Here is an 18,779-nt window from a genome sequence, read left to right on the forward strand (position 1 = left end):
TTGAGTGTGTTCAGGTTTCTGTACCTCCTATCTGATGGTAGCAGTGAGAGCATGGCATAACCCAGGTACTCAGGGTCCTTAATGATGGATGCCACCTTTTTAAAGGCATTGCATCTTGAAGATGTCCTGGATATTACCAAGGTAAGTACCCATGATGGAGCTGACTACATTTACAACTCTCTGCAGCTTCCTTTGATCCTACGCAGTTACCCTACCCCACTTCCATACCTGATGGTGATGCAGCCAGTGAGAATGCGCTCCACAGTACATCTGCAGAAAATTTTGTATAATTATGGTGACATACCAAATCTTCTCAAGCTCCTAATAAAGTATAACCACTGTTGTGCCTTCTTTGTAGCTGCATCAATATGCTGGGACAAGGATAGATCCTCAGAGATATTAACAACCACAAATTTGAAATTGCTAACTCTCTCCACTTATGATTCCTCTGAGGACTGGTGCATGTTCCCAAGTCTTAACTTTTCTGAAGTCCACTATCAATTCTTCGGTCTTACTGATGTTGAGTGCAAGGTTATTACTGCGAAACCACTCAACTAGCTGAAATACCTTACTCCTGTACACACTCATGTCACCATCTGAAATTCTGCCAATGATTGTTGTATAATCAGCAAATTTATAGACGGTATTTGAGCTGTGCCTAGCCACACAGTAATGGGTGTAGAGTGAGTAGAGCAGTAGGCTAAGAAAACATTCCTAAGGTGCACAAGTGTTGATTATCAGCAAGGTGGAGATGTTATTTCCGATCCTTACAGATTGTGATCTTCCAGTTAGAATCTGTCTACTTTTGCACTTTTTACTGTCTTTTAAGTCAGAGTCTTCCAAACACTGAAAAAAAAATTGTGAAAACCATAAGGAATTGAAAAAGGTTAAAGCTTCAGATGCAGGGTCCTTAATGAAACCAGGGAATATTCTCTTTCCCACGTCTGAGGAAGGATCCTAGATCTGAAACCTTACTTGTTTCTCTTTCCAAGATGCTAACCTACTGAGTTTTCATATAAATTTGACTTTTTATTTTAGACTTGTAAATCCTGCTGTGTATTGCTATCCCTAATAATCTATTGCTGGGATAATTAGAAGATTCTTTACATGATTATCTCCACAAATCACAGGGCTCTCTCTGTTAGTGTCTCACCTCTGTTTCTGAAGGTTCATGTTGACTCTCCCGAATAAGTCCCTGTCTATCTAAATACTTGTAGATCCTATCTTTTAGTACTCCTTCCAATAATTTACTTACTACTGACGTCAAACTTACCGGTCTATAATTTCCCAGATTACTTTTAGAGCCTTTTTTAAACAAAGGAACAATTTGAGCTATCCTCCAATCCTCTATATCCAAGACCATATCCCTCCATACCCCTCTCATCCATGTACCTGTCCAAGTTTTTCTTAAATGTTAAAAGTGAGCCCGCATTCATCTTCAACTGGCAGCTCATTCCATACTCCCACTACTCTCTGTGTGAAGAAGCTCCCCCAATGTTCCATTTAAGCTTCTCTCTTTTCACCCATAACCCATGACCTCTGGGTTTTTTTCTCCCCTAGCCTCAGTAGAAAAAGCCTGCTTGCATTTATTCTGTCTGTACCCATCACAATTTTATACACTTCTATCAAATCTCCCCTCATTCTTCTACGCTTCAGGGAATAAAGTCCTAACCTATTCAATCTTTCTCTGTAATTCAGTTTCTCAAGTCCCGGCAGCATCCTTGTAACCTTCTCTGCACTCTTTCAACCTTACTAATATCCTTCCTGTAATTAGGTGACCAAAACTGCACACGATTCTCCAAATTCAGCCTCACCAATGTCTTATACGACTCCACCATAACATTCCAACTCTTATACTCAATACTTTGATTTATAAAGGGCAATGTGCCAAAAGCTCTCTTTACGACCTTATCTACCTGTGACGCCACTTTTAGGGAATTATGTAACTGTATTCCCAGATCCCTATGTTCTACTGCACTCCTCAGTGTCCTACCATTTACCTTGTATCTTTTACCTTGGTTTGTCCTTCCAAAGTACAATACCCCATATTTGTCTGCATTAAACTCCATCAGCCCATTTTTTCAGCTGGTCCAAATCCCTGTGAAGCTTTGAAGACCTTCTTCACTGTCCACTACACCTCCAATCTTTGTATCATCAGCAAATTTGCTGATCCAATTTACCACATTATCACCCAGATCATTGATATAGATGACAAATAACAATGGATCCAGCACTGATCCCTGTGGCACACCACTAGTCACAGGCCTCCACTCAGACAAGCAATCCTCCACTACCACTCTCTGGCTTCTCCCATTGAGCCAATGTCTAATCCAATTTACTACCTCACCATGTATACCTAGCGACTGAATCTTCCTAACTAACCTCCCATGCGGGAACTTGTCAAAGGCCTTACTGAAGTCAATGTAGACAACATCCACTGCCTTCCCTTCATCCACTTTCCTGGTAACCTCCTCGATTGGTTAAACATGACCTACCATGCACAAAGCCGTGTTGACTCTCCTTAATAAGTCACTGTCTATCCAAATACTTGTAGATCCTATCTCTTAGTACTCCTTCCAATAATTTACCTACTACTGACATCAAACTTACTGGCCTATAATTTCCCGGATTACTTTTAGAGCCTTTTTTAAACAGCGGAACAACATGAGCTATCCTCCAATCCTCCGGCACCTTACCCGTAGATACCGACATTTTAAATCTATCTGCCAGGGCCCCTGCAATTTCAACACTAGTCTCCTTCAAGGTCCGAGGGAATACCCTGTCAGGTCCTGGGGATTTATCTACTCTGATTTGCCTCAAGACAGCAAGCACCTCCTCCTCTTTAATCTGTATAGGCTCCATGACCTCACTACTTGTTTCCCTTATTTCCATAGACTCCTTGCCAGTTTCCTTAGTAAATAGAGATGCAAAAAACCTATTTAAGATCTCCCCCATTTCTTTTGGTTCCATACATAGCCGACCACTCTGATCTTCAAGAGGACCAATTTTATCCCTTACTATCCTTTTGCTCTTAATATATCTGTAGAAGCTCTTAGGATTATCCTTCACCTTGACTGCCAAAGCAAACTCATGTCTTCCTTTAGCCCTCCTGATTTCTTTCTTAAGTATTTTCTTGCATTTTTTATACTCCTCAAGCACCTTATTTGCTCTTTGTTGCCTATAACTGTAATACATCCCTTTCTTCTTCTTCTTTATCTGATTTCCAATATCCCTCGAAAGCCAAGGTTCCTTATTCTTATTCACTTTGCCTTTAATCCTAACAGGAACATACAAACTCTGCACTCTCAAAATTTCTCTTTTGAAGGCCTCCCACTTACCAACGACATCCTTGCCAGAGAAAAACTTGTCCCGATCCATGCTTTTTAGATCCTTTCTCATTTCTTCAAATTTGGCCTTTTTCCAGTTTAGTACCTCAATCCAAGGATTAGATCTATCTTTATCCATGACCAAGTTGAAACTAATGGCGTTATGATCACTAGACCCAAAGTGTTCCCCTACATACACTTCTGTCACCTGTCCTAACTTGTTTCCTAATAGGAGATCTAGTATTGCATCCTCTCTAGTCGGTACCTCTACATATTGATTTAGAAAACTTTCCTGAACACATTTTAGAAACTCTAGCCCACCTAGACCTTTAACAGTATGGGAGTCCCAATCAATAAGTGTAAAATTAAAATCCCCTACTATCACAACTTTGTTTCCTGCAGTTGTCTGCTATCTCTCTGCAGATTTGCTCCTCCAATTCTCACTGACTATTGGGTGGTCTATAATACAACCCCAGCTCCACCCACATGGCCTCGGTAGACAAGCCCTCTAATCTGTCCTGCCTGAGCACTGCTGTAACATTTTCACTGACCACCAATGCCACCCCCCCACCCTTCATCCCTCTGCCTCTATCACTTTGGAACATCGGAACCCTGGAACATTACGCTGCCAGTCCTGCCCCTCCTGTAGCCAAGTTTCACTAATGGCTATAATGTTATAATTCCATGTGTTAATCCATGCCCTCAGCTCGTCAGCCTTCCCCACAAAAATCTGAAACCCTGCCCGCTACACCAGTTCTTCAGCCACATGTTCATCTTCCAGAGCATCCTACACTTACTGGCACGTGGAACAGGTAGCAATCTTGAGATTACTACCCTCGAGGTCCTGCTTCTTAACTTCCTACCAAGCTCTCTCTACTCATTCTTCAGTTCCTCCTCACTCTTTCTTCCTATGTCATTGGTACCAATATGTACCATGACATCTGGCTGCTCACCCTCCCACTTCAGAATATTGTGCACGCGATCAGAGACGTCCCTGACCCTGGCACTCGAGAGGCAACAAGCCATCTGGGAGTCTCTGTCACGACCACAGAACCTCCTATCTGTACCTCTAACTATCAAGTCCCCTATCACTACCGCTCTCCTCTTCTTCCAACCTCCCTTCTGCACTGCAGAACCAGACTCAGTGTCAGAGATCTGGCTGTCGCAGCTTGTCCCGAGTAAGTCATCCTCCCCCCAACAGTATCCAAATCGGTATACTTGTTGTTGAGCGGAATGGCCACGGGGAACCCTGCTCTGCCTGCCTTTTCCCCTTCCCTCGCCTGATGGTAACCCAATTACCTATGCCTTGCTCCTTTGGCGTAGCTACCTCACTGAAACTACTATCTATAAACTTCTCATTCTCCCGAATGATCCAGACCCTTTAGCCTCCACGCTCTAGAACAAAACAACCAAAGTCTGTCCAACGCCCACTCATCGCTAATACACTGCTTTCCAGACAATATCTTGGGCAATCTCTTCTCTCAAATGGTGCAAGCTGAATCATCTGCAGCTCAGCATCAGTAAGACAAAGAAGATGGTGATGGACTTTAGGAAAACTAAGCCTGCACTACTCCGTTACTATTGATGGCGAGGATGTGGATGTGGTGAGGTCGTACAAGTAACTGGGGGTGCATCTGGATGACAGACATCAGTGGAGCATCAACACAGAGGCTGTGTACAAGGCCAGAGTCACCTCTGCTTCCAGAGGAGGCTAAAATCAATTGGAGTACATAGACCTCTCTTTCACATTTTCTACCAATCTGTTGTTGCCAGTACAATCTTCTCTATGGTGGTGTGCTGGGGCAATGGCATCAACACAGGTGATTCCAACAGGCTCAATAAACTGATTTGAAAAGCTGGCTCTGTTATAGAAGTCAAACTGGACACACTGGAGGCTGTGGTAGAATAAGGGACTCTGGCAATTCAGGACAATGTTTCTCACCCTCTGCATGCTCCTCTGTTCAGCCAAGGTGGTATGTTTAGTAATAGATTAAGACAGTGGCACTGTCCAAAAGGCACTATATACAAGGTCATTCTTACCCTTGGCCATTAGACTCTATAATGAGTCAACCTATAGCCGAAGAAGTGATGACCCTCTCCTGTTAGACTGTTTGGGGCAACTTTTTTTTCCTTTCTTACTTCTCTTCTAATATCTGTACATCTGTGTACTTGTAAGCTACAGTGACACTGTAATTTCCTTTGGGATCAATGAAGTCTCCATCTCTACCGTCAAAGCTTCTATATCCTTCCTATAACATAGTGATCAGAGCTGCACATAAAACTCCAATGTGGTCTTTCCAAAGTTTTAGGAAGCTGCTACATAATTTACCAATTTTTACACTCAATGTTCTGGCTGATGAAGGCCTGCTATTTGTTGTGTTCTTCCCCTTTAGATCTGACTTTCCAATGTGAGGTACTGTACCTCTGATTTATCTGGATTAAACCCCATCTGCTATTACTCTGCCTATATTTCCAGCTGCTCTACATCCTACTGAATCCTTTAACACCCTTCCTCACTGTACATGACTCCACCAATTTTTCTGTCAGCATTTGTAAACTTACTAATGAGTCCACCATCCAAGTTGTTTATATATAATGTCATGAAGAGATCAAGTTCCAGCATATGTAGACCATTGCAGAATACTATTGAGCAGACTTCCAGTCAGTAAAACACGCTTCCTCCACTACCTTCTATGACCAAGCTGATTTTGGATCTAATTTGGCACTTCACAGGTTGGTAGGTTAATTTATCATTGTAAATTTTTTGCTGATTAGGTGGAGGTTAAATTGGGGTTTACTGGGTAGTGCATCTCAAAAGGCTGAAAGGGCTTATTCAGTGCGGTAGTTTTTTAAAAAACTAAGCATTAAAAAACTATAAAATAAATGATAAATGCAGTGAATTCCGGTTAATTGAGCCAACAGTTAATCAGGGCAGCCAATTATTTGGAACAACTCTCAAAGAACAAAAACTAACTGAGGAAGTAGCAGGATTGCCTTCATTTATTTGAGACATGAGACTTGCAGACAAGTTGTATGTCCTTGTCTGGCCATTAGGCACTGTACCATACTTAGAGCAAACAGTTTTTAAAATAGTGTCAGCTGGGTATGTTTGTGTTCAAACATTTTTGTCACTGAGTGTTGGCAAGAAATAAGCAGCAAGACTATTTAGAATTGTTCTGCTCACTGCACTTTCAAACATTCTGGCTTGGAAATGCCAGAACAGCAAGGAGTGAAAATAGAACAATTTCACTTCTTTAGCACGTTAGGAAAACGGAAGAATTTGAATTAACAATCTTAGTGAAAATGAAAGCTGGAATTGATGGAAGGTGGTCAGCAGCACTGGGGCTCCACAGGAGACTGTCCTGTCTCCCTTACTCTTCACCATCTACACCTCGGACTTCAACTACTGCACAGAGTCTTGCCATCTTCAGAAGTTTTCGGATGACTCTGCCATAGTTGGATGCGTCAGCGAGGGAGATGAGGCAGAGTACAGGGCTACGGTGGGAAACTTTGTCACATGGTGCGAGTGGAATCATCTGCAGCTTAATGTGAAAAAGACTAAGGAGCTGGTGGTGGACCTGAGGAGGGCTAAGGCACCGGTGAGCCCAGTTTCCATCCAAAAGGTCAGTGTGGATATGGTGGAGGATTATAGATACCTGGGGATACCAATTGACAATAAACTGGACTGGTCAAAGAACACTGAGTCTGTCTACAAGAAGGGTCAGAGCCATCTCTATTTCCTGAGGAGACTGAGGTCCTTTAACATCTGCCGGATGATGCTAAGGATGTTCTATGAGTCTGTGGTGGCCAGTGCTATCATGTTTGCTGTTGTGTGCTGGGGCAGCAGGCTGAGGGTAGCAGACACCAACAGAATCAACGAACTCATTCGTAAGACCAGTGATATTGTGGGGGTAGAATTGGACTCTCTGACGGTGGTGTCTGAAAGGAGGATGCTGTCCAAATTGCATGCCATCTTGGACAATGTCTCCCATCCACTCCATAATGTACTGGTTAGGCACAGGAGTACATTCAGCCAGAGACTCATTCCACCAAGATGTAACACTGAGCGTCATAGGAAGTCATTCCTGCCTGTGGCCATCAAGCTTTACAACTTCTCCCTCAGCGTGTCAGACACTCTGAGCCAATAGGCTGGTCCTGGACTTATTTCCACTTGGCATAATTTACTTATTATTATTTAATTATTAATGGTTTTATATTGCTCTATTTCTACACTATTCTTGGTTGGAGTGACTGTAACAAAACCCAATTTCCCCCAGGATCAATAAAGTATGTCTGTCTGTCTGCCTATCTGAAGCATTGTATGAAACAACAGTCATTTAAAACACATCTGTGTGTTGGTTGTCCATTGTATCTGATAATGACAGTGAAACCTGTGCGGGAGAGTTTATAACGTGGAAAAGCCATTGCACTGCGACCAATCCTTTCTCTACATCTGAGAAGTCTGGTCTAGAGGACAACTAGTCAACACAACTGGGGTCTTCCATGGTTGCAGTAGATGACCATGACTTTATTCTCCATGAAGCATTGCAGAACCACCTTCCTGGCTGTTATTCTTCACTGCTGATCTCATTTAGCCAGTCCAGAACTAACTTTGCAAGCTAGAAAAGACATGTCCCTTTCGCACCAGGGTACGAAGCCTGCTGGCTACCCTCCATGTACCATTGAGTTTCATCCTATATCTAAACAATTCTCAAAATCTTTAGCAAACATGAGGAAATCTGCAGATGCTGGAAATTCAAGCAACACACACAAAATGCTGGTGGAACACAGCAGGCCAGGCAGCATCTATAAGGAGAAGCACTGTCGATGTTTCGGGCCGAGACCCTTCATCCTGATGAAGCATTTTGTGTGTGTTGCTCAAAATCTTTAGAATTGTTTTGCTCATCACAGTAACTCTGCTAGTACAGCTCATACCTCACTGTTCTAGCAGCTCCTATTTGATCCCACTGTCTGTATGGAGTCAGAGTGCTTTCTCTAAGAACACATAGGTTTCCTCTGGATACTCCAGTCCTCCCCACATCCCAACAGGTTGGTCAGTTAATGGGACACTGCAAATTGTCCATAGTGTAGGTAATTGCATATCTGTGGGCCAGTTGATCGGAAAGTGGGGAGAATGAAATTAGATTAACCTAGGATGAAGCAAGTGGATGCTTAATGGTGATTCTGAAGTCAATGGCCAAAGGGTGTCTTTCCTTGCAAAATGACTGACTCAATTCTTTTTAATTATTCTTGATGCTCAATTCATTTTAAAAGCAACCCATAAATATACTTCATTGTGATGCAAGTTCATAGTTTCATCACACACACCAGGCATGAATTCTCTGCATGAAGTGAAGCACAACTATGATGCCATGTTCAAGTTTGCTAACAACACCATTGTTGTTGGTCAAAGCAAAGCTGGTGATGTATCAGCATATAAGAGGCAGATTGAAAATCTGGTTGAATGGTGGAATGATAACATCCTCTCATTCAGCAAAACTAAAGAGCTGATTATTGACTACAGGAGGAAGAAATCAGGGATCCGTGAGCCAGTCCTCATTTGGGTATTGGAAATGGAGAGAATCAGAATCAGGTTTATTTTCACTGGCATGTGACATGAAATTTGTTTACTTAGCAGCAGCAGTTTAATGCAATACATAACCTAGCAGAGAAAATAATAACTAAAATAGTAATAATAAACAAGTAAATCAATTACAGTATACATATATTGAATAGATTAAAAACATACAAAACAGAAAAACTGTATATTTAAAAAAGTGAGGTAGTGTCCAAGGATTCAATGTCAATTTAGGAATTGGATGGCAGAGTGGAAGAAGCTGTTCCTGAATCACTGAGTATGTGCTTTCAGGCTTCTGTACCTCCTACCTGATGATAACAGTGAGAAAAGGGCATGCCCTGGGTGCTGGAGGTCCTTAATAATGGAAGCTGCCTTTCTGAGACACCACTCCCTGGAGATGTCCTCGGTACTTTGTAGGCTATTGCTCAAGATAGAGCTGACTAGATTTAGAACCCTCAGCTGCTTCTTTCAGTCTCGTGCAGTAGCACCCCGCCCCCCCCATACCAGACAGTGATGCAGCCTGTCAGAACGCTCTCCATGGTACATCTATAGAAGTTTTTGAGTGTATTATTAACTTGCCAAATCTCTTCAAACTCCTAATGAAGTATAGCTGCTGTCTTGCCTTCTTTATAACTACATCAATATGTTGGGACCAGGTTAGATTCTCAGAGATCTTGACACCCAGGAACTTGAAACTGCTCACTCTCCCTACTTCATTGTGTTCATTGTGTATGTGTTCCTTCATCTTACCTTACCTGAAGTCCACAATCAGCTCTTTTGTCTTACTAACATTGATTTCCAGGTTGTTGTTGCGACACCACTCCACCAGCTGGCATATCTCACTTCTGTACGCTCTCTCATCACCACCTGAGATTCTACCAACAATGGCTGTATCATCAGCAAATTTATAGATGGTATTTGAGCTATGCCTAGCCACACAGCCATGTGTATATAGAGAATGGAGCAGTGGGCTAAGCACACACCCGAGGTGCTCTTGTGTTGATCATGAGCGAGGAGGAGATGTCATCACCAAACCGCACAGACTGTGGTCTTGCAGTTAGGAAGTCAAGGATCCAATTTCAGAGGGAGGTACAGAGGCCCAGGTTCTGCAACTTCTCAATCAGGATTGCGGGAATGAGGGTATTAAATGCTGAGCTATACTCGATGAACAGCATTCTGACAAGGATGTTTGTGTTTTTCAGGTGGTCTAAAGCCGTGAGCAGAGCCATTGAGATTGCATCTGCCATTGATCTGTTGTGGTGATAGGCAAATTGCAAAGGTCCAGGTCCTTGCTGAGGCAGGAGTTCAGTCTAGTCATGATCAACCTCTCAAAGCATTTTATAACTGTCAATGTGAATGCTACTGGAAGTTCAGTTCCTTTAAATTCCTTATGTTATTATTTAGGCAATCTGTCCTGGGACCAGCATTTAAGTGCAATTACGAAGAAGGCATGGCAGTATTTACATTCCTAGAAGTTTGTGCAGATTTGGCTTGTCAGATAAAACTTGTATAGATGTATGGTGGAGAGTATTGGTTGCTTCATGGCCTGGTATGGAAATACCAATGCCCCAAACAATAAGGGTGGATGCAGTCAAATCCAATACAGGAAAAACCCTCTTCATCAATGAGCACATCTAGAAAGTGCATTGCCAAAAGTAAACTGCATCAGTCATCAAGGGCCCACCATCCAGCCTATGCTCTCTTAGGTGGGGGAAGGGGGATGAAGGTAAAGCCGGGAGGAGATAGAAGGAAAAGGTAAAGGGCTGGAGAGAAAGGAATATGATAGGAGAAGTGAGTGGCCCATGGGAGAAAGGGAAGGAGGATGAGACTCAGGAGGAAGTGATAGGCAGGCAAGGAGAAGAAATACAAGGTTAGAGTGGTGTATTGAAGAGGGAAAGGGGAGTGAAAAAATTTTCAGAGGTTCAAGAAATCAATGTTTATGCCATCAGTTTGAAAGTTACCAAGACGGACTATATGAAGTTGCAACTCCAATCTGAAAATAGCAGTATAGTAGAAAAGGAGGCCATGGACCAACATTTCAGAACAGGAGTTGGGATCAGAATTAAAATGCTTGACCACTGAGAAATTTTGCTTTTTGCACATGGAGCAGAGCTGCTTGACAGAGCAGCCCTTCAATCTACACTGTGTCTCATCAAAGTAGAGGTGGCTGCATCAGGAGCATTGGATACAATAGACAACCCCAGCAGATTTGCAGGTGAAATGTTGCCAGGTGCATCACTTTGGGCGCTTACAAGTATAAGTGCTGGGAGGGAGAGTAGTGGGGAGGGATGAATGGACAAGGAGCAATCCCTGTAGAAAGTGGGGAATGAAGAGGAAAATAACAATGTATTAGGTGGTGGAGTCCCATTTAAGATAGTGGATGTTGCAGAGAATGAAGTGTTGGATATGGAAGTTCATGGGGTTGTCAGTGAGGTCAAGTGGAACACTTGTTCAAGAACTTTGTGTGCAGGTTTTTAATTGGCTCTGTTGCATTTCTTTGTGTTACTGTGAATGGCCACAAAAAAATGAATCTCAGGGAATGAATAATCAATGTTTTGGGTCAAGACCCTTTATCAGGACTGACAGGAACCTTCTGCACTGGGGCTGACTCATGATAAAGGGATGCTGATTAAAATTGGAGACATAGATCTTCTTCCGGTATAGCTTGCAGAGAAACTTAAAAGCTGCTTGAAGGCACTAATACAAGCCAGAAAAAATGCAAATGACGCAGTTCCCTGGATATAGATCAGATAGAAGAAATTGGCAGAAAAATTCACACATGACATCTTGAAAGAAGAAAGAAGATTTGGCCAACCAAGAGGAGGATGGAAACCACAAAATTTTGAAGGAATTCGGCAGGACAGGCAGCATCTATAGAAAAGAGTAAATAGTCGTTGTTTCAGGCAGAGACCCTTCATCAGAACTGGAAAAAGAAAGATGAGATGTCAGAGTAATATGTTGAGGGGATTGGAGGAAGAAATGCAAGGTAGTAGGCAAAAGGTGGAACTGGCAAAGCGGGAGGCAAGGGAGGTGAGGTAAAGAGCTGGGACATTAGTGAAAGAGATAAAGGGCTGGAGAAGGGGGAATCTGATAGGAGAGGATAGAAGGCCATGGAGGAGAGGGAAGGGAGAGAAGCACCAGAGGGAACTGATAGGCAGGTAAGTGAGAGAGGGTAATGGGAAAAGCAGAGTGGAAGGTGGGGAGTAATTACCAGAAGTTTGAGAAGTTAATGTTCATGCCATCAGGTAGGAAGCTACCCAGACAGAATACAAGGTGTTGCTCCTCCAACCTGTGTGTGGCCTCATTGTGGCAGGAGAGGAGGCCATGCTAGAATGGGAATGGGAAGTGGAATTAAAGTGAATGGCTACTGGGAGATCCCACTTTTTCTGGCAGATGGAGTATAGGTGCTCAGCAAAGCAGCTTCCCAATCTATGTTAGGTCTCACCACTATACAGGAGGGCACACCAGGAGCACTGGGTACAGTACATGACCCCAACAGGTTCACAGGTGAAGTGTCGTCTCACCTGGAAGGACTGTTTGGGGCCATGGATGCTAATGAGGGAGGTGGTGTAGGGGCAGATGCAGCACCAGTTCCACTTACAAGGATAGTGCCAGAAGGAAGATCAGTGGGGAGGGATGAATGGACAAGGGAGTCCTGTAGGGAGCAATCACCGCGAAAAGCAGAATGTGGAGGGGGAGGGAAAGATGTGCAGGATCCCTCCACCAAGCACATTTTTCCCTCGCCCCACTCTCTGCAGGGATTGCTCTCTACGCATCTCATTTAGATCTCCCTCCTAGCGCTTATCCTTGCACATGGATGAGCAAGGTGTGGATTGCAGGTAGATGGGACTGGATAGAAGACCAGGCTGGCCTGGACCGGATGAGCAGAAAGGTCTGTTAACCTCACAGCTTTGGTAATGAGGGCTCAATCTTGATGTTGGATGCTGTCTGTATGGAATATGTACACTCTGCTACTGATCCGACTCTTACTGGGAACTCCAGTTTCCTCACACATAACAAACGGTTGGTAGGCTAATTGACCATGGTAAATGGTCCTTAGTTAGGTGAGTGTTTAGAATCAGAGGTCAGTTGATGGGAACATCGGAATTAGTGCAAATAGGTGTTCAGTGGCCGGTGAAGAGCCGGTGGGCCTCATCTGCTTTTGTATTACTATGTTTGTCTTGGATTATGCAAACATTGATTCTGTCAGAGAGTCATACAAAGTTGTATGATACTCATATTGCTCCATGACAAACAGCGATGGAGGTTTCCATCGAAAACAGTTTTCCACACAACAGGAGTTTCCATTTTCTTACTCCCACGACTACAAACTGTGCCCAGTACATCATAATCATGGTTGTACATCTTTGTTTAAAGTCTCTTGTGTAGCCTCAGGGCAAGATATTTGGTGACACAACTCAAGCAAGCCTTACTAAACTAGAATTAATTTTATTTCTTACATCTATCTTTCAACATGAGGGAGAAAAATCTTTATATTGCATCTCCACCACAATGTATAAGCAACAAGGAAGGGAAGTGCTAGAGGATGTTGCACAGACATTAAGATTGTAGACATGTAGGTCCAGTCAGATATCCAATCAGATCAATATGTATTGATAAATCCGATGGCCTGGTGAAAGAAGCTGTCCCAGAGCCTATTGGTCCTGGTCTTAATGCTATGGTACTGTTTGCCAGAAGGAAGCAGCCTGTGGTTGGAGTCCTGATGATCCTTTTCAGATACCTGCTGCTGTAAATCTCCTGAATAGAGGAAAATTCACATCCACAGATGCGCTGGACTGTCTGCACCACTCTCTTTAGTGCCCTGCGATTGAGGGTAGTATAGTTTCTGTACTAGGCGATGACACAGCCAGTCAGGATGCACTCAAGAGTGCCCTGTAGAAAGTTCTGATGATTTCAAGGCTCATGCCAAACTTCTTCAGCCATCTGAGGTGCAAAGGGCACTGTTATGCTGTTTTCTCCACACAGCTGGTAGGTACAATCCAGGTGAGATCCTTGGTGATGTGCTCACCCTCTCAACTATAGTCCCATTGATGTCAATAGAGATTCGTCTGTCCCCATTCCTCCTGTAATCTACGATCAACTCCTTCGTTTTTTTCAACATTGAGAGAGAAGGCATACAGGAGCGATATATACCAGCTAGTTAAGTGGTGTCACAACAACAATCTTATCTTGCACTCAACGCTAGTAAGATCAAAGAGTTGATTGTGGATTTCAGAAAGAACAAGATAAGGGAACACACACTAGTCCTCAAAGGGATCAGAAGTGGAAAGAGTGAGCAATTTCAAGTTCCCGGGTGTTGATAGCTCAGAGGATCTAACCTGGCCCAAGATATCGATGCAGCTATAAGGCGGCAAGATAGTGGTTATATTTCATTAGGAGTTTGAGGAGATTTGGTTTGTTACCTAAAACACTATCAAATTTCTACAGATTTACCAAGGAGAGCATTCTAACTGGCTGTGTCACCATTTGGTAAGGAGGTTGGGGGCTACTACACAGGATTGAAGTAAGCTGCAGAGAGTTGTAAAAGTAGTCAGCACTAGACTCTTATAGCATAGAACATAGAATAGTGCAGCACATTACAGGCTCTTCAGCCCACAATGTTGTGCTGACCCTCAAACCCTGCCTCCCATATAAACCACACCTTAAATTCCTCCATATACCTGTCTAGTAGTCTCTTAAACTTCACTAGTGTATCTGCCTCCACCACTGACTCGAGCAGTGCATTCCATGTACCAATCACTCTCTGAGTGAAAAACCTTCCTCTAATATCCCCCTTGAACTTCCCTCCTCTTAACTTAAAGCCATGTCTTCTTGTACTGAGCAGTGACGCCCTGGGGAAGAGGCGCTGGCTGTCCACTCCATCTATTCCTCTTAATATCTTGTATACCTCTGTAATGTCTCCTCTCATCCTCCTCCACTCCAAAGAGTAAAGGCCTAGCTCCCTTAATCTCTGATCATAATGCATACTCTCTAAACCAGGCAGCATCCTGGTAAACCTCCTCTGTACCCTTTCCAATGCCTCTATATTCAAGACATCTTCAAGGACTGGTGCCTGAAAAAGATGGTGTCCATCATTAAGGACCCCCACCAGCCAGGACATCCTGTATTCTCATTGCAGCCATCAGGAAGGAGGTACAAAAGCCTGAAAGTGCACACTCAATGATTCAGGAACAGCTTCTTTCCTCTCTGCCATTCAATTTCTGCATGGACATTGAACTCATGAACACTCCCTCACTACTTTTTTTATTTCTATTTTTGTACTACTTCTTTTTAAAAACTTAACTATTTAATATATATATATATAATGCCTATAAAAATTATTCACCCCTCCTCTGAAAGTTTACATGTTTAATTATCTTACAACATTGAATCACAGTGGATTTAATTTGGCTTTTTTTTATATACTGATCACCATAAAAGTGTTTTGTGTCAAAGTGAAAACAAAATTCTACAAACTGGTCTAATTTTATTACAGTTATTAAGAACAAAATAATTGATAGCATGATTACTCACCCCCTTGAAGTCAGCATTTTGTAGATACACCTTTGGCAGCAATTACAGCCTTGAGTCTGCGGAGACGTCGCTCAGTCTTGCACACCTGGACACTGCAATTTTCCGCCATTCTTCTTTAGAAAAAAGCTCAAGCTTTGTCAGATTGCATGGGGATTGTGAAAATGCAGCCCTTTTCAAATCCAGCCGCAAATTCTCAATTGGATTGAGGCCTGGACTCTACCTTGGCCAATCCAGGACATTAACTGTTGCTTTTAAGCCATTTCTGTGTATCTTTGGCTTTATGCTTGGGCCATTGTCTTGCTGGAAAACAAATCTTCTCTCAAGTCACAGTCCTCTTGCAGACTGTATCAGGATTTCCCTGTATTTTGCTGCATTCATTTTATCTTCTACCTTCACAAGCCTTCCAGGGCCTGCTGCAGTAAAGCATCCCCACAGTGTGACGCAGCCACCACCATGCTTCACATGGTGAGTTTTTGATGATGTGCAGTGTTTGGCTGACACCAAACATAACATTTATTCTGATGGCCAAAAAGCTCAATTTTGGTTTCATCAGACCATAGAGCCTTTTTCCAGCTAACTTCAAAGTTTCCCAAATACCTTCCAGCAAACTCTAATCAAGATTTTATGTTTTTTTTCCAACAGTGGCTTTTACTTTGCCACTGTCCCATAAAGCTGCAACTGGTTGGGCACCCAGGCAACAGTCTCTCCCATCTCAGCCACTGAACGCTGAAACTCTTCCAGAGTTATCATAGGTCTATTCGTGGCCTCCCTCTCTAGTCCCCTTCTGGTACAGTCACTCAGTTTTTGAGGATGGCCTGTTCCAGGCAGTTTTACAACTGTACCATATTCTTTCCATTTCTAGATGATTGAATTAACTCCAAGGGATATTCAGTGACTTGGAAATTTTCTTGTATCCATCTCCTGACTCGTCAGGAGGTTATTTTTCAGCAACTTTTTTGTAGAGCTGCTTGGAGTGTTCTTGTGTCTTCACAGTGTAGTTTTTGCCAGGAATCTGACACGCCAGCAGTTGGACCTTCCAGATACAGGTGTATTTTTACTACAATCAATTGAAACACCTTGACTGCACACAGTAATCTCCATTTAACTAATTATGCAAGTTCTGAAATCAATTGGCTTCACCAGTGATGATTTGGTGTCTCATATTAAAGGGAGTAAATACCTATGCAACCAATTATTTTGTGTTTTATATTTGTAATTAATTTAGATTTCTTTGTAGAGATCTGTTTTCACTTTGACATAAAAGAGTCTTTTTTTCTGTGGGTAAATGTCAGAAAAACCAAGTTAAATACACTGTAGTTCACTGTTGTAAAACATGAAAACTTTCAATGGAGATGAATACTTTTTATAGACACTGTCTATGCTTACTGTAATTCACAGATTATTTTCTTATGTTATCACGTATTGCATTGTGCTGGTGCGGCAACGTTAGCAACTTTCACAACATACGCTGATAGATTTTAAACCTGATTCTGACTCTGAAGCTTCCTATCCAGAGCCACACACACAAAATTCTCAGACTCACAGACATCAGACCTCCAACTTCAGACTTTAGTCCAGGATGCTGAGCATAGGTTTGACCTACAGGCCTCTACTTTGGGAATCACACAGATAACCTGGGCCCTCATGATGGTGAAGCAGCTAAATTAGTTAGGAATCTTACCCACTGCAACCATTCTTTTTGCTCCCCCCTCCTACCTGACAGAAGATACAAATTACTGAAAGCATGTACCATCAGTCTCAATCGCTCTGTGACTCTTAAGATGCCTGCAATATTGCAGCAATGCCTCAGCACTGTATTGGAGCATCTTCGACTAGTTGCTCGATTTCTGGAATGGAGACATATTGCTTTACTGATGCATACACTTCAGACAAGGCCTGCATTTGTTGCCCATCTCTAAATGGCAGAGATGATGGTGGAACTTTTTTTTTAGTAAGCCACACAATAGCATAGTGGTTACAGTAATGCTATACAGCACCAGTGATAGGAAGATGGGGTTCAATTCATGCCATTGTATGTAAAGAGTTTGTTCTTTCTCCCTATGACACCATGTGTTTCCTCCAGGTGCTCCTGTTTCCTCCCACATTCCAAAAAAAGACATATGGGTCATGGTTAGTAAGTTGTGGGCTCACTATGTTGGCACCAGAAGTGTGAGGACACTTGTGTGCTGCCCCCAACACATCCTCAGAAAGTGTTGGCCTTTAACGTTAATTTCACATTTCACTGTATGTTTCGATGTTTTGATGTACATATAACAAATAAAGCTAATCCCTAAAATCTTCTTTAGAGCTACTTCAGTCTGTGTAATGAAACTATTTCCACTGCATTTATACTTAGCTGTACTGAAGGACTCGTGATCTGCTTCCAAATAAGTAAAACTGTTTAAATTTGTGATAGTCTTTCTATTTCTATGAGAGATTCAGCATAGTAACAAGCTATTCTGGCCTAAAAAGCATGTGTCACCTAATTACACCATGTGACAAATTAATTTACTAACCTGTACGTCTTTGGAATGTGGGAGGAAACTGGAGACCAGGTAGAACTATGTGGTCATAGAGAGAATGTACAAACTGCTTGAGACAGTGATGGGAATTGAACTTGGGCAGCTGGTGCTGTAATAGCATCATACTAAGCTACTGAGCTGTCCACTATTGATTAGAATTAGCAAATAATTTCAACATTTCAGTTATATTTAATTATAATTGATTCTTACTTGTAGGCATTAATAATGGGCTTTAGTGAACATATCTGAGGGACTTTCTGGGGATTTATTAGCACTACGCTATTTTCAATCTTCAGACAAGCCCCATATGTTAAAGCTTTTCAGTTCAGTCACTGAAACTGATGTGAGTATTGGATTGACAAAGCCAGGAATGAATCAGCAGAATTTTGCTTGCTACTTTCTCTTAACACAAATAATTTCCAGTGGAATTGAATGTAAATAATGAGATCTTGCTGTGGGAATTGGAGATTGCAGAGGGCAAATGATATTGCAATAACCATGCAGCTTGTAGTCACCAGTTGTCTGCTTTCTGTAAAGGCAATTCCAAACTTGGTAGTGTCCTCGCATAACTGCAGCCAAATCAAACCCACAAACCCACTGAAACCACAAGACCATTGCAGTTTATTTTTTCAGCTTGTTTAGTTGTGTAGGGTAGTCAAGAGCTAGACTTTCCATGTCTAGCAGATCACTGTCTGAGGGACATTAATTAAACAAATAGAAATTTCTTTCTCATTGTACCCAGTTCCTGCTGATTCTATTAGGTTGAATAGACCTGAATAATGTGATAGAAGTGTAACAGAGCAAAGTAGATCCCCTTAG

The sequence above is a fragment of the Hypanus sabinus genome, chromosome 16 (assembly GCF_030144855.1).
Source record: "Hypanus sabinus isolate sHypSab1 chromosome 16, sHypSab1.hap1, whole genome shotgun sequence".
Taxonomy (NCBI): domain Eukaryota; kingdom Metazoa; phylum Chordata; class Chondrichthyes; order Myliobatiformes; family Dasyatidae; genus Hypanus; species Hypanus sabinus.